This window comes from Loxodonta africana, chromosome 6 (genome assembly GCF_030014295.1).
Source record: "Loxodonta africana isolate mLoxAfr1 chromosome 6, mLoxAfr1.hap2, whole genome shotgun sequence".
NCBI lineage: Eukaryota > Metazoa > Chordata > Mammalia > Proboscidea > Elephantidae > Loxodonta > Loxodonta africana.
The window spans coordinates 19,624,306-19,639,123 of NC_087347.1; the positions used below are offsets into that span (position 1 = coordinate 19,624,306).

At 38.4% G+C, this 14,818-nt stretch overlaps 1 long non-coding RNA gene across 1 annotated transcript; it reads right to left on the reverse strand.

Moving 5' to 3' along the window:
- Nucleotides 1-3,958: 3,958 nt before the first annotated feature.
- LOC135231529 (uncharacterized) lies at nucleotides 3,959-12,326 on the reverse strand. Its single transcript, XR_010322226.1, has 2 exons — nucleotides 12,264-12,326; nucleotides 3,959-4,103 (listed from the first exon to the last, which is right to left on the reverse strand). It is a non-coding gene; the product is annotated as an uncharacterized LOC135231529 (long non-coding RNA).
- Nucleotides 12,327-14,818: the final 2,492 nt, after the last annotated feature.

Genomic DNA, 14,818 nt, shown 5'->3' on the forward strand with positions numbered 1-14,818 from the left:
TGTGCATATTTACTGTATCTGTAGGCATTCAGAGAACCCTGGTGGCACACTGGTTAAGTATTTGGCTGCTAACCAAAAGATCTGCAGTTTGAATGCACCAGCTGCTCCTTGAAACCCTTTGAGGCAGTTCTACTTGTCTTCTAAGGTTGCTGTGAGTTGGAATGTACTCAAGTGAGAATGGTTTTGGTTTTCTTGGTAATGCTAGGCATAGATATAAATATGTTTGTGTGTGCTGCATGTAGATTAATGTATGTAATAAAGCACATGGGGGCACAGCCACAGATACCTCCCATACATAACCAAACACCTCACAGGATTAATTTACTGGGATTTGAAGTTTTAGGACTATACTCTCCTGGGACAACTTGATCCATGAGCACAACATGGTTCATAAAGTTTATGGCCTACATCCCAGTATGGTAAATATTATCTGGGACCTTAAAAGCTTGTGAGTGGCCATCTAAGATACAAATATTGGTCTCTATTTGTCTGGAGTAAAAGAGAAAGATGACAACTAAAGACTTAAAGGAGAAACTAGTCTACAGGATTAATTGCCTACACAAACCAGGGTCTCATCTCTCAGAGAACAGAAGACCCAAATGGTGCCCAGCTACCACTACTGACCATCCTGACCAGAGACACAATAAATGTTTCCAAATCGAAGGGAGAAAATTGTAGAAGAAATTTCTGATTCTTTACAAAAATAAAAAAGGCCAGATTTACTGAACTGGTAGGAATTAGGGGAACCTCTGAAATACTCACCCTTATATAACCATTAAGTGATGAGCTGAAACAACCCCCAGAGGTCACCTTTCAGCAAAACAGATCAGGATATAAAATAATCAATGTCACTGGTGATAACTATGCTTCTTTAAAAAAAAAAAAAAAAAAGATTTGATGAGACCAAACAGTCAACTGTTACCCTAAAGCAGAGATGAGAAAGTCAAAGGGGCAGGGAAGCTGGATTAATGGAAGTAGAATAACCTGAACAAAAATATTGAAAATATTGATACAACGTGAAAAATATAACCAATGTCACTGAACAAAGTGTACACAAATTGTTAAATGGGAATCTAATTTGCCGTGTAAACTTCCACCAAAAAATCAATTTTATATGTATACACACACACATATACATAAAAAAAAAAAAACAGTGCCGTCGAGTCGATTCCAACTCATAGCGACTCTATAGAACAGAGTAGAACTGCCCCATAGAGTTTCCAAGGAGTGCCTGGAGGATTCAAACTGCTGACCCTTTGGTTTGCAGCCGTAGGTAGCACTTAACCACTATGCCACCAGGGTTTCCATAATATATATATATAATTTTTTTTAAGGACATACAAAGATATTTCAGAATGTGGATTTCCTCATAATTTCAATTCAGTGCAATGCTCTTGAATTGTCTCAATGTGAACTTTCTAACTCCTAAGCTAATAAACAATGAATGTTCCTATCTTTTCCTAGAGTGGCACTGTCCAATACAGCAGCCACTAGCTACGAAGGTCTTGAGACGTGGCTAATCTGAACTGAGATGTGCTCTCAGTGTAAAATCCATACCGTATCAAAGTCTTACTATTGAAAAAAAAAAAGTAAAATATCTCAATAATTTTATATTAATTGTATGTTGAAATGGAAGTTTTAGATATATTTGTTGTTTTTATTAGGTTCCATGGAGAGAGTTCCAACTCATCTAGACCATATATAAAAGAGAACGAAAACACTGCCTGGTCCTCAGCCATTCCCCAAATCTCTGCTACGTTTGAGCCCCATTGCTGCAGCCACTGTGTCAATGCATCTCCTTGAGTTTCTTCATTTTTTTCACTAACCCTTTACCAAGCATGATGTCTTTCTCCAGGGACTGGTCACTCCTGATAACAAGCACAAAGTATGTGAGATGAAGTCTCACCATCCTCCCTTCTAAGGAGCATTCTTGCTGTACTTCTTCCAAGACAGATGTGTTTGTTCTTCTGCCAGTCCATGGTATATATGATATTCTTCATCAACACCATAATTCAAAGGCATTAATTCTTCTTCTGTCTTCCTTATTCATTGTCCAGCTTTTGCACACATATGACGTGATTTCAGATAGCATGGCTAGGTCAGGCACACCTTAGTCCTCAAAGTGACATCTTTGCTTCTTAATATTTTAAAGTTGTCTTTTGTAGCACAGTCCCCCAAAGCAATATATCATTTGGTGTCTTGACTGCTGCTTCCATGGGTATTGATAGTGGATCCAAGTAAACTTTGACAACTTCTGTCTTTGGCTGGGCTCTCTAGAGAAGCAAAACCAATAAAGTGTATAAATATATACAGAGAGAGATTTATATCAAGAAACAGCTCACGCGATTGTAGAGGCTTGACCTCTCCAAGTCTGTGGATCAGGATGGAGGCCTCTACCAATTCACACAGCTGTAGATCCTGGTTTATTCAAGATCCACAGGCAGGAGAGCAGGACTCCTGCTCACTGGCTGTGAAGGTAGTCCAATCCCAAGATGAGAAGGTAAGACCACAAGGTTTCTCCTGATTCACTTGGCTGCAGGGGCTGGCAAACATAAGATCGGCAGATCAGGGAGCTGGACTCTTGCTCACAGGTTGTGAAGATCCACGTATCCCAAGACTGACAGGTAAGCTGCTAGCTCAAGTTCCAAGAACCAGAGGTCAGAAGTCAAAAGGCAGCTGCTTGAACCCAGAGCAAGCGAAAATCATTGGCAAGGGGAGCAGGAAGTAAGTAGGTGATGGAGGATGGAGAGATGAAGGCTGAGGGGGCAGTGAGCCACCACAGCCCTTGCCCCTACTGGTACCACTCAGCAGGTTCTATCACTGGGTGATCACATAACAAATTTCAACACGGAAGAGATTACAACATTATACAACTTCCAAAACACTGAAAATCATGGCCCAGCCAAGTTGACACACAATCTTAACTGTCACAACTTCATTATTTTCTCCATTTAACACGATGTTGTTTATCGGTTCAGTTTTGAATATATTAGGTTAGATAAAATAAATAACATAAAATAAAACCTTAAGTAAATTAATATACACATATATGTATGTGTATATATATACATATGTTTTTGTATATATACACACACACACATATATATTTTTGTTAGTTGCCATCAAGTCAATTCAGATTCACAGGAAACCTAGGTACAGCAGAACTAAACTGCTTGGTCCTGTGCCATCCTCACAATCATTGCTATGTTTTAGCTCATTGTTGCAGCCTCTGTATCAATCCACCTCACTGAGGGTCTTCCTTTTTTTCACTGACCCTCTATTGTACCAAGCATAATGTCCTTCTCCAGAGACATATCCCTCCTGATAAAATGTCCAAAATATCTGAGACAAAGTTTTGCCATTCTTGCTTCTGAGGAGCATTCTGGCTGTACTTCTTCCAAGGCAGATTTTTTCATTTTTTTACTCAGTTTGTCATACTGTGGGAGCTTGTGTGTTGCTGTGATGCTAGAAGCTATGCCACTGGTATTCAGACACCAGCAGGGTCACCCATGGAGGACAGGTTTCAGCTGAGCTTCCATACTAAGACACTCAAGTGTGTCTACCCCTAAATCTTCTTAAAGTACTCGTTATTTGGCAAAGTATTTTGTCTTGCTTATGTATTAACAGGTATCTAAAATTAATCAAAACATTTATACTCATATGTTATGAATAGCCTTTATTGAAAAGAGTAAGAGTTAATGAAACAGAGATTGTTCTGGAAAACATAGATTGTACAGCTTCCATCCCCATGGCAACCAACTGAATTTTTGCACCTGGTACTCCAGGGTAGTTAATTCTTGTGTGCTGGATCATCTGCACCTTCTTAAGGTCACCAAGAAAGGAGGAACAAGAGGACCCTCCATGAAAACAAAACCAACCTAAATCCTAAAGAAAGGGACAGCTCTAATTTAACGCTTGTAGGATATCTTTCATTTGAGCAATAAAATGGGAGTCCAGATTTCAGGTTCTGTTGCATTTATTTTTCAGAGACATCTATTGCTTTAGCCATTTTTGTAGAATCTGGAAGATTTTTTCTCGTGCTTGAATTAGTTCAGCTGAATCAGTATTCTTTTGTTCGTACACGTCTGCACAATGTACTGCACCTAAAAAGAGAAAGATAAGTGTCCGAATACGTACATACGAAGCATCCAAAGACCAAATGTCCTTAACTCTCAGGTACACATTAGAACCACTTTGAAACCTGTTCAGACAAATACCTGACCCCATCCTTCAGAGGCTCTAATTTAATCAGTCTGGGATGGGGGTAGGTATCAGTAATTTTCAAAAGCTGGTTAAAAAGTGATTAAAATGTGCAGCCATAATTAAGAAAGAGAATTAGTTTACTAATATAATGGCTTTGAATCAAAGAAGTAAGCTTCTTTGTAGATTACGGAATGATAAATATATGATATTTATTAAAATGAGTTACTGTTGAAGTGTATGTAATCCTCTTATGCTACAAATTAATGAATGTTTCTGGGAATGATTAAGGTAGTAGATTTAGAAAATCATGCTTTTAGTTTCCTTTTTGTTCAATCCAAGTGTGATATAACTTAAGTTCCATCTAAGGAAGTTACAGCATCTGAATCTCAGGGAGTTTCATTTTAGAAAGTTCTCGCAGCAGTCTACTGGAGTTACAGCGTACAGGTCCAAAATTGACTCTTCAATTTTCAGACATTCTGCAAGCTGGCTGTTATACAGTGAGCTTGAAATTGGTCTTGATGGGAGTATTTACACCATGGAAGTCAGCAGATGTTAAGAAATCAGTGTTTTTTTTTTTTTTTTCCTTAAGAAGAATGGATCGATAAACCCTTAACATGTAAGTATAAGATCAATCAGACAAAATTTGATGGGGACTTAAATATTTGTTAAACCCTTCATTTTGCAGGTGTGGAACCTACACCTCAAAGAGTTTAAGTGACTTGTTAAGAACATTGCTAAGGATTGAACCCAGATCACCAAAAGTTCTGTCACATGCTGGATTATGTAGCAAATGCTGTCAAATGTGAGCTCAGGGTTTTATAAATAAGCATCCAACCAAAGCAAAAACGTGGAACAAAATAGAATAAAACATTTGCCTTAGAGTCCAACTCATGGTGACCCCTTATGTTCAGAGTAGAACTGTGCTCTATAAGGTTTTCAATGGCATGATCTTTGGAAAGCAGATGACCAGGCCTTTCTTCTGAGGCCCCACAAACCTTTCAGTTAGTAGCCAAACACGTAACCTTGTGCGCCACTCAGGGATTCCAAGCATCCATCCATTAGGCATTATTTATTTTAGGGGCAAGATGTATTTGCTACTACCCATAAATTTCCTTGCTGTCAAGTCGATTCCAATTAATTGTAATCCTTTTGGAAAGAGTAGAACTGCCCCAAAGTGTTTCCAAGGCTGTAGTCTTTAAGGAAACAGAGAACCACATCTTTCCCTGCAGAGCAACTGGGGAGTCTGAATGCCGGCCTTTTGTTTAGCAGCTGAGTGTTTAACCATTGCACCACCAGAATTCCTTATATTCTTTTAAGAACCTAAAATTATGCAATAACTATGGCACGTCCAGACACTGGAGTACTATTTACCCATTGAAAAAACAATAAGAAAGGCTCCTATGTACTTAGATGGAAAGATCTCCAGTGTATACTGGTAAGAGGAGCAAGGAAGGTGTCAGACAGTGTATATATTATGCTACTTTCTTTTTGCAAAGAATATATATGACTGTATTTGCCAAAAGCAGAAGCGCTGGTGGCACCTTGGTTAAACCACTTGGCTGCTAACCAAATGCGGATAGTTTGAAATCACCCCACCCATTCTGCTGGAAAATGATGTGGCAATCTGCTTCCATAAAGATTTACAGCCTTAAAAACATTTTGAGGAAGTCCTACTCTGTCCTAAAGGTCATTATGAGTTGGAATCAAATTGCTGGCAGTGAGTTTTTTTTTGTTTGTTTTTTAATTTTGATTTGCAAAAAAAGAAATACCAGAAAGATGAACAAGAAACTAATAGAGATGGCTCCCTAATAGGTTAGGAGGGAAACAGGATAGGAAAGGTAAGACTTCTGTCTGTAGAGAAATAAGCAAAGCCCCTCACAACTGACAGATGGTTACAAACTATGGAGTTTCCTATAAACATAAACAATTTCATAGAATTTCAAGTTCAGATGAGGTGACACCATGACTTTGATCAGATCAGGTAGAAATAAGGTACACTGTAATCATGTATGAGCATAGACAAAAAACAATGACACCCTGGAACCACAAGGATGCAAACTGTTAAGTACAGGGCTACTAACTGAGAGATTGGCAGTTCAAATCCACCCAGAAATGCCTTAGAAGAAAGAAGTGGCGATCTATTTCCAGAAGATCACAGCCATTGAAAACCCTCTGGAGCACAGCAGCACTCTGAAACACACGGGGTCAACATGATTGGAAGCTGGAACTGGTTATTATTATACAACAACAAAAGTAACAAACTATCCTTTTCTCCAGGTGGACATGCATAGCTACTACTGTTCTACCATGACAGCTCTAGCCCCGCCTCTAGAATAAAAATTATAATGATTCTCGATTATTGAATTGCCTCAACTGCCTTACAGAATTTAATTTTGACCAATGGCCAAATTTGAACATGCCAAAATATGAAAAGGTAGTTCGGATGCATAGTGGAATTCTGAATATCTAAGAATACATAATGAAGTTCAAAAAAAAAAGTAGGCTATTATACCAACTTGATTTTATTATCTAATATAATGAGTCTTAAAACTGTATTTTCAATGAGCACAAAACACTGAGTGAATACAAGACCAATTAGAAATGGGATAATAAGAGATGTGGAAATGAAAGTGAAGTGGAAAAGGCAGATTTATCTACAAAATTGGACTCAGTACTTCAAATTCTCTAGTTATAGATAAGTGGCTTTTTTTTTTTTCAGCTAATGTGTTAAGAACCTGAGGATGAGACTTTTACCTCCTTGCTGGGTTCTCTTAACTTCATTTTATAATTTTATAATTTTTCAGTCAGCACGTAGTCTCTGAACATCAATCGTATAGTAGGGACCATGGATTAAAAAATGAATAAGATCCAGTCACAGCAATCAGAGAGATTGCTTCCTAGAGGGTGAATCCTAAACTTCCCCTTCACTTTCTTAATTCTGTCTAGACATCTGTGACCCAGGAAAGCTTTCTGTGTAGTCATTTGATCAATATCTGTCTCACATGTACAATGAGTAGCTCCTAGGAGCAGTGACTGTGTGCACCCTTATCCCCCTAGTGTCCAGCACAGCATCTGACACAAGTAGACCCCCCAGAAATACTTTTAAATGAATGAGTTTGAGTACTCCATCTTACCAAGTTCTGTGAAAAATAAGAATTTGCAATAGCTTTCTCAGGTTTTCAAAGTCTTTTTGAAATCATAAGAACTTATAGCTCAAAAAAACTTGGAAGGCTGGTGGCACAATGGTTAAAGAACAAGGCTCCTACTGAGACTCACTGGCTTTGAATAGGTCCTACTACTTACTACACTGGAAGTCTTAGTCTGGTTGTCTTTACCTCTGTATGAGTCCTTGGGTGGTAACATCAGAAAGGTTGGAGGTTCAAATTCACCCAGACGTGCCTCAGAAGAAAGGCCTAACTATCTTTTCAAAATAAATCAGTGATTTAAAACTCTATGGAGCATAGTTCTACTCTGACACCTGGGGTGATAAGGAGTCAGGGGTGATAAGGAGTCAGGGTCAACTAGACGGCAACAGGTTTATTAGTTTTATGGTCTGTTTTCTCATCTGTAAAATCTGAAATGTGTTAACATTTACCTTTCTTTGATTGTTAGGAGGATATAATGAGATTACACATGTTAAGTGTGACCTGCAGTGTTCAATATGGTAGCCAAAATGAGGTACATGTTGCTATCTTGTTGTTGTTATGTGCCGCTGACAAAGTTCTGACTCATAGTGACCCTATGTACAACAGAAAGAAACACTGCCCTGTCTTGCACCATCTTCACAATTGTTGTAATGTTTTAGCCCACTGTTGCAGCCACTGTGTCAGTCCATCTTGTTGAGGGTCATCTTCTTTTTTGCTGACCCTCAACCAAGCATGATGTCCTTCTCTAGAGACTGGTCCCTCCTGATAACATGTCCAAAGTATATAAGACAAAGTCTTACCATATTCGCTTCTAATTAGAATTCTGTCTATACTTCTCCAAGACAGATTTGCTCATTCTTCTGGCAGTCCAAGGTATATTCAATACTATTTGAAAACAATATAATTCAAAGTCAGGGATTCTTCTTAGGTCTTCCTTATTCATTGACCAGCTTTCACATGCATATGCGGCAAATGAAAACATCATAGCTTAGATGAGATACACATTAGTCCTTAAAGAGAACGCTGTGATTTTTAACACTTTAGAGAGAAATTCTGTAGCAGATTTGCCCAATGCAATGAACCGTTTGATTTCTTGACTTCTACTGCTATGGATGGTGATAGTGGATCCAAGTATAATGAAATCCTTCACAACATCAATCTTTACTCCACTTGTAAAGACATTGCTTATTTGTCCAATTGTGAGTTTTCTTTATGTTGAGGTATAATCCATACTGAAGGCTGTGGTCTTTGATCTTCATCAGTATGTGCTTCAAGTTCTTTTCACTTTCAGCAAGCAAGGTTGTATCATCTGCATGTCACAGTTTGTTAATGAGTCTTTCTCCAATCCTTATGCCCCATTCTTCATATAGTCCACGAGTGGTTATAGACCACTTAAAATATGGCTCATCCAAATTGACATGTGCCTTAAGTAAAATGCACACTGGATTTTGAGTGCTTAGTATAAAAAAAAAGTAAAAATCATGTAAACTATCCTCTTATATTAATTATATGTTGAAATGAAAATATTCTGAATATATTGTGTTAAAGTATATTCTCAAAGTTAACTTCATTTGTGCGTGTGTGTGCATGTTTATATTTACTTGAAAATTTTATATGTTCTCCAAGTGTATAACTCAAATTACACTTCTAAAAAATACCATTGGAAAAATGGTGGCTAGCCCTGGAGGTGCAGTGATTAAAGTGAACGGCTGTTAACACAATGGTCAGAGGTTTGAACTACCAGTGGCACCATGGATGAAAGATGTGGCAACCTGGTCCCATAAAGATTTACAGCCTTGAAAACTCTCTAGGGCAGTTTAACTCAGTCCTGTATGGTTGCTATGAGTCAGAATCGACTCGATAGCAATGAGTTTGTTTTAGTTTGGGGGAGGTACAAACAAAATTAGATTCATTTAAAAATAAGTAGAATCATTGTAAAATTTAGTGTTAGGCGTTAATTCGGAAGTAGAATACAAAAGATTTGTGTTCATGTGGTAAAATAATTCTGTGCATAAAGGTTTTCTAGTGTCCTTGGTACACTATGGTTGCCTATTCCAAGTTATTTAAGTATTCTTTCTCAGAGTTACCAATCAGTGAGCAATTTTTACATGTCAGGCTTTATACTAAATATTTTATACTTACCATCTTATTGAATAATATAGCCCTAAAATTTGTGAATCTACCAACCGTCAGTTAGTTTGTCATACTGTAGTGGCTTGTATATTATTAAGATACTGGAAGTTATGCCACAAATGTTTAAAATACTAGCAGAGTCACCCACGCAGGACAGGTTTCAATAGAGCTTCCAGAGTATGACTAGAAAGAAAGGCCTGATGATCTACTTCTAAAAAGTAGTCAATGAAATCTCTATGGATCACAATAGAGTTATTGTCTGATACAGTACTGGATGATGAACCCCTAGATTGGAAGGCAACACTAGACTCAAGCATGCCAGTACTCATAATGGTCCTTTTATACATGGCATTGGTATGAATTGGAGCCTACTCAATGGCGACTAGCATAAACCTTGTGATTAACATACATAATCTGTAATACATAAGATATTCTATTTCAAGACCGACTTCATGCTTTCTATTACGGCATTATACATCACCCACTCTTGAATATGAGAGAAGTGGCAGTCAATATAAGTATGCAGGAATTGTATGTTCCCGTGTCACAGCTATACTGAGCACCTCCTGCCTGGGTATATCCATGGGATTGTGACTCAGATCTGAACATTATCTGATACTTCTTGGTCTGGAAAGGGTAAGGATACCCTCAGAGAGAGATCAGAAAACTAGAAAATCTTCTAAAGTCTGATGTTCCTGGAAGCAACACTGACCCTTTAAACCTTAAATCTCCCTGACCTGCTCTCACGAATAAGAATTTGCCTAAATCACATTTCTTCTCATTATTCTTAACTAAGGTGTTGAAAATATCCTCCCACCTATCTCCTTGACATTTTAATTAATCCCTAAAAGAATTCTAATTTTTCATTAAGGTGTGATCTTATCCTTGATATGTATGCAGAGACAAAAAAAGGGCGAGAACAAAGTATATCAGCCTTGTCCCTGTTGGGATCACATTTATGCTATGTTCTCTTTACAATAACAAGAAGGGGCATGAGACTGTCTTGGAACTGAAATTGTATTAACCAAAGTCAAAAGGAGCAAAACCATTAGGAGCTTTGGATAAGGCATTATCCTCCCCACCAAGAATTTATGCTAAGATCTCATCTCTGGGAGATACCATAGCGATACTGCCTTCTGTTTTCATTAGAAAACCAAAATGACCTCCTCCACCTTCTTATAAGATAGACCCTTGGACAAAAATTGATTACTAGCATCATATACACTATCACATACACTAACACATACACACACAATGTGAATGAGAGAACTTTGGGTTAGCTGTAGTGAGAATAGATGGATACTGCTTAGACGTCTTTTGGACTATTCCAGGAGAAGAGACAGAGAAGTTTAAGAGCCAGGTAGCAGGACTTGACAGTGTTCTTGATTTGAGGTGGGTAGCTGTAAGAATGGTAACTACAACCCAAGGGACTTTCTCAAATTCCTGCCACTAAGACTAAACCTACAGTGCTTTCCCTCATCTCTTAAGTTATTTGCTCCATTTATAGCACAGCCCCCTGTGAAGGCAGGTCCTGCATGTGTTCCCAGACCTCTTCCTTTCCTGACTTCCCATTAATGTGACATCTTTCTTCTAAATCCTATTCCATTCAACAGCAGCTATTTTTTTTTTCTCTCCCACTCCTCATAGTCGAGGTGTTAAAGCTTGCTGTTTCTGTTTCTTCAACTCCTCTATTTCAATGTACTTTCTCCTGACTTCTACTGACTCATCCAGAATAACACTCAATGAGAGAGGTCGAGATCACTAAATCCAATAACAGTTTTGACATTCTCATGTTATATTTTGATGTTTTTTAAGCTGAAAATCATGGTGAAGGCTTCTGTAAATGTCACATTAGAATAAAAAACAGTGGATTTTATTTTAAAGTAAAAATACACATTTTATGCAGTACTATATATACATTATTGAGATTATTTTAAAACTGATTTCAGTAACCTCAGCAGTAAAATGGATCACATGGAAAGACGGTGTGATCCAAGTAAGGTTTCTACCTTAAGAACCAAGCTGTTGAGCTGGTGGTCACTGATTTATCTAGTGTTCAGAGGTTAGACAAAACAACTTGTTTTAATGAGCAATTACATTCAGAAAAGAAAATGATCTCATATCACTTGATTATATGAAACCATATACACTTCTTATTTAAAAACAAACAAACAACAACAACAACAACAAAAAACCACAAGGACGATAGTACTCAAATTGTTAGTTTTATAGGCACATTAGTTGTCTGTGCTAATTAGTACTTTTTAATGTGTTCTATTTTAGATGCCAGCCAGAAGTTGAAATAGTAGTGAAGACTAAATGATCTACTTATCACCTGCTTAGAAGTATTTTGTGCTTTTTGCACATAACATCATCAAAAGCAACTTATTAATGTTATTGATAGCTGTAGTCAAGTCTGCCACAAACTCATGGAGACCCCATACACAACAGAACTAAACACTTCCAGGTCCTGTGCCATTCCTGTGATTGGTTGCAGTTCAAACCACTGTGATCCCTAGGGCACTCATTGGCTGACTTCTACAAATAGATTACTTTAATCTGGAAGCTCCATTGAAACATGTACATCATAAAACACACGAGCCTCTAATGACAAACTGGTAGTAGCTGTACATAATGTGTATTGTCAGGGAATCCAAACCTGTTTTCCCACATTGAAGGCAAGAATTCAACCACTGAACCACTTTACTCTCCTTAATTTATTAGGACATGCTGACATATGCCATCTTATTTATAGGTCTTTGAATATTCACAATGTGTTACCTTCAATGAAGACAGCAAGCAAATCTTCACTGATATTCTTTGTGATTCCGAGAGGGTGCCAAGGATCAAAGGAACCATTGGGAAAGATGATTTTGCTTCCCGTCACGTTGAAGCCACCGTAGTATTCATTGGTAGACATAACACCCGTGTTCAGTGAATCATAATTGAAGTTAGGGCCAAAGAAATCAGAACACTGTTGAACAAAATAACTGCAAAGAAAATGAGACACAATTTTAGGTGCTGGAGATCAGTGTTGAAGAATGTAGGAAAGACCTCTATGGAAAGAGTGTGGTGCTATTTATTTAGTTGTTTTGTTTTCCCCTGAGAACTTGAGTTGCATAAAATAGCTAAAAGAAGGGTTTCTTCAGTTTAAGGAGGAAATGTATCTATTTTTCTAGCTTGCTATCTAGCTTGCTAGCTATCTATCCGTATCCAGCCTTTCCTTCTATGAGGTCCTCGATTCACTAAACACAGAGGACTGTGGCCAACAAAGTACTTGTGTATCAGACCCTTGGTCAACTAGATGTACTACCTTAAAGAGGAGGCTACAGAGACCACAGCCTGGTGTTTTCTGGACTCCACCCAGGGCTTCAAAGCAAAAAAAGCAGAAAACCCTGTTCTTTGCATTCCCAAGTCCCCACTTGGACTAGTAACCACTGTGGAAGGGAGAAAACTGAAGGCATAGCCTGCCAGCCTGATAAGAAGGGACTACAGAGGCAGTGAAGTGAGAGACTACCTCCAATGTAGAGAGGCAGGCCCCAGAGTTCCTGGAACCCACCCAGTTCTAGTTGTTCTAGCCTGAGGATTTAGAACATCAAAGGGAGACTACAGAAGCAAACCAATGAAAAGGAAGATATCTCCTCCTGTGTTCTAGGAGCAAAAGTGATACGCAAAGGAACAAAGGGCTGAAAATGTAGATGGCCTTCTCTCCACACTGGTGGAATAGACACCAAAAAGAAATGAGGCTACAGTAGGTGTTTGCCCCAATACAGGTACCTTCCCCATAGACATCACTCTTAAAAATCTGGTTCAATTAATATACCTGACATAGACTAAGTCCTAGCTCCTTTTGTCATTTGGGAATTTGAGCCTTTGGACTATGATAGGAGAAAATATAGGCTCCATGTTAGGAATCATATCTTGCTCTACAAACCCAGTAAACATGAACAAAGGACCATAAAACAATGAGAATAAAGTTTACTAAGGGTTACCTGTCTTGCTTCATATAACTAGCAAATCTTCACTAACCAAAATTCAAAAGAGGTGGAGAACTTGCTTTCTTTAGTTCCAACTTTGCTGTCACCCATGATCCTTAATTGGATTTTTCAATAAACACACAAAGTACATTCTTGGTTAAAGAGTATTAGATAAAATGACCTTCTAATTTTTTAATGCCAGCAAGTAAGACTAAGACTACTAGTTTATTTATTCTTATTCATCCTCTAAAACCTATAGAGTGTTTCCTGGCAGCTACTAGTTAAGTCAGATTTGGAAATCTGAGATTTGGTTCTACATATCTTATTGGAATTATTTTTGATTTCTCAAACTTCCATGCAAAATATTCTTACCTTAAATTTTATCAGTCTGAAATTGGCCCATTTGATCAATTTAATTGTGAAGAAAGAAAAGAAAGAAAGAAGGAAAGAAAGAAAGAGAAGAGAAGGAAGGAAGGAAGGAAGGAAGGAAGGAAGGAAGGAAGGAAGGAAGGAAGGAAGGAAGGAAGGAAGGAAGGAAGGAAGGAGGGAAGGAAGGAGGGAAGGAAGGAGGGAAGGAAGGAGGGAAGGAAGGAGGGAAGGAAGGAGGGAAGGAAGGAGGGAAGGAAGGAGGGAAGGAAGGAGGGAAGGAAGGAGGGAAGGAAGGAGGGAAGGAAGGAGGGAAGGAAGGAGGGAAGGAAAGAGGGAAGGAAGGAGGGAAGGAAGGAGGGAAGGAAGGAGGGAAGGAAGGAAGAAAAAGAAAGAAAGAACCTGCAATCATTGTTTCTAGTGACAAACAGAAGTCAAAATAGAACCTTTACCTGAGAGGCAGCCCAGTGAAGGGCTGGTTCTTTGAATCCGTGGTATGAAAGAACCCAAATTCAGTGCAACACTGATAAAAGTATTGCCTGACTAGAAAGAAAAACATCAACTGATTTAAGCAGAAATGATATTTTTGTCAATTACCAAATAAAAAGCTTAAAAGATTTCAGTACACAAATATACATGATGCTTGTGACTTTCTAAAACACACTTGATCTCATCATTATCAATATTTTTAGTCTTATCCAACATTACCAGAGCAAGACCTGAAACTACGTCCAATGAGGAGATTTTTGCAAGGTCCCCACATGCTCCTAAAGTAATCCTATCTGTTTTCCTCAGGACTACCTCTATGAGTACTGTGATTCTGTCCTTCTTTCCACCCTCGATTTCCAGCTTCTACTGGAACATGCTCCATTCTATCTGCATCTGCCTTTAGTTCACTCTCCTTCAGGATGTCACAGGCTCTTCTCCACAAAGTTTCTTGATAGAAGGATGCGTACTCAATGGCCCTGTGCCGCACCATCTCCAACTCTTCAG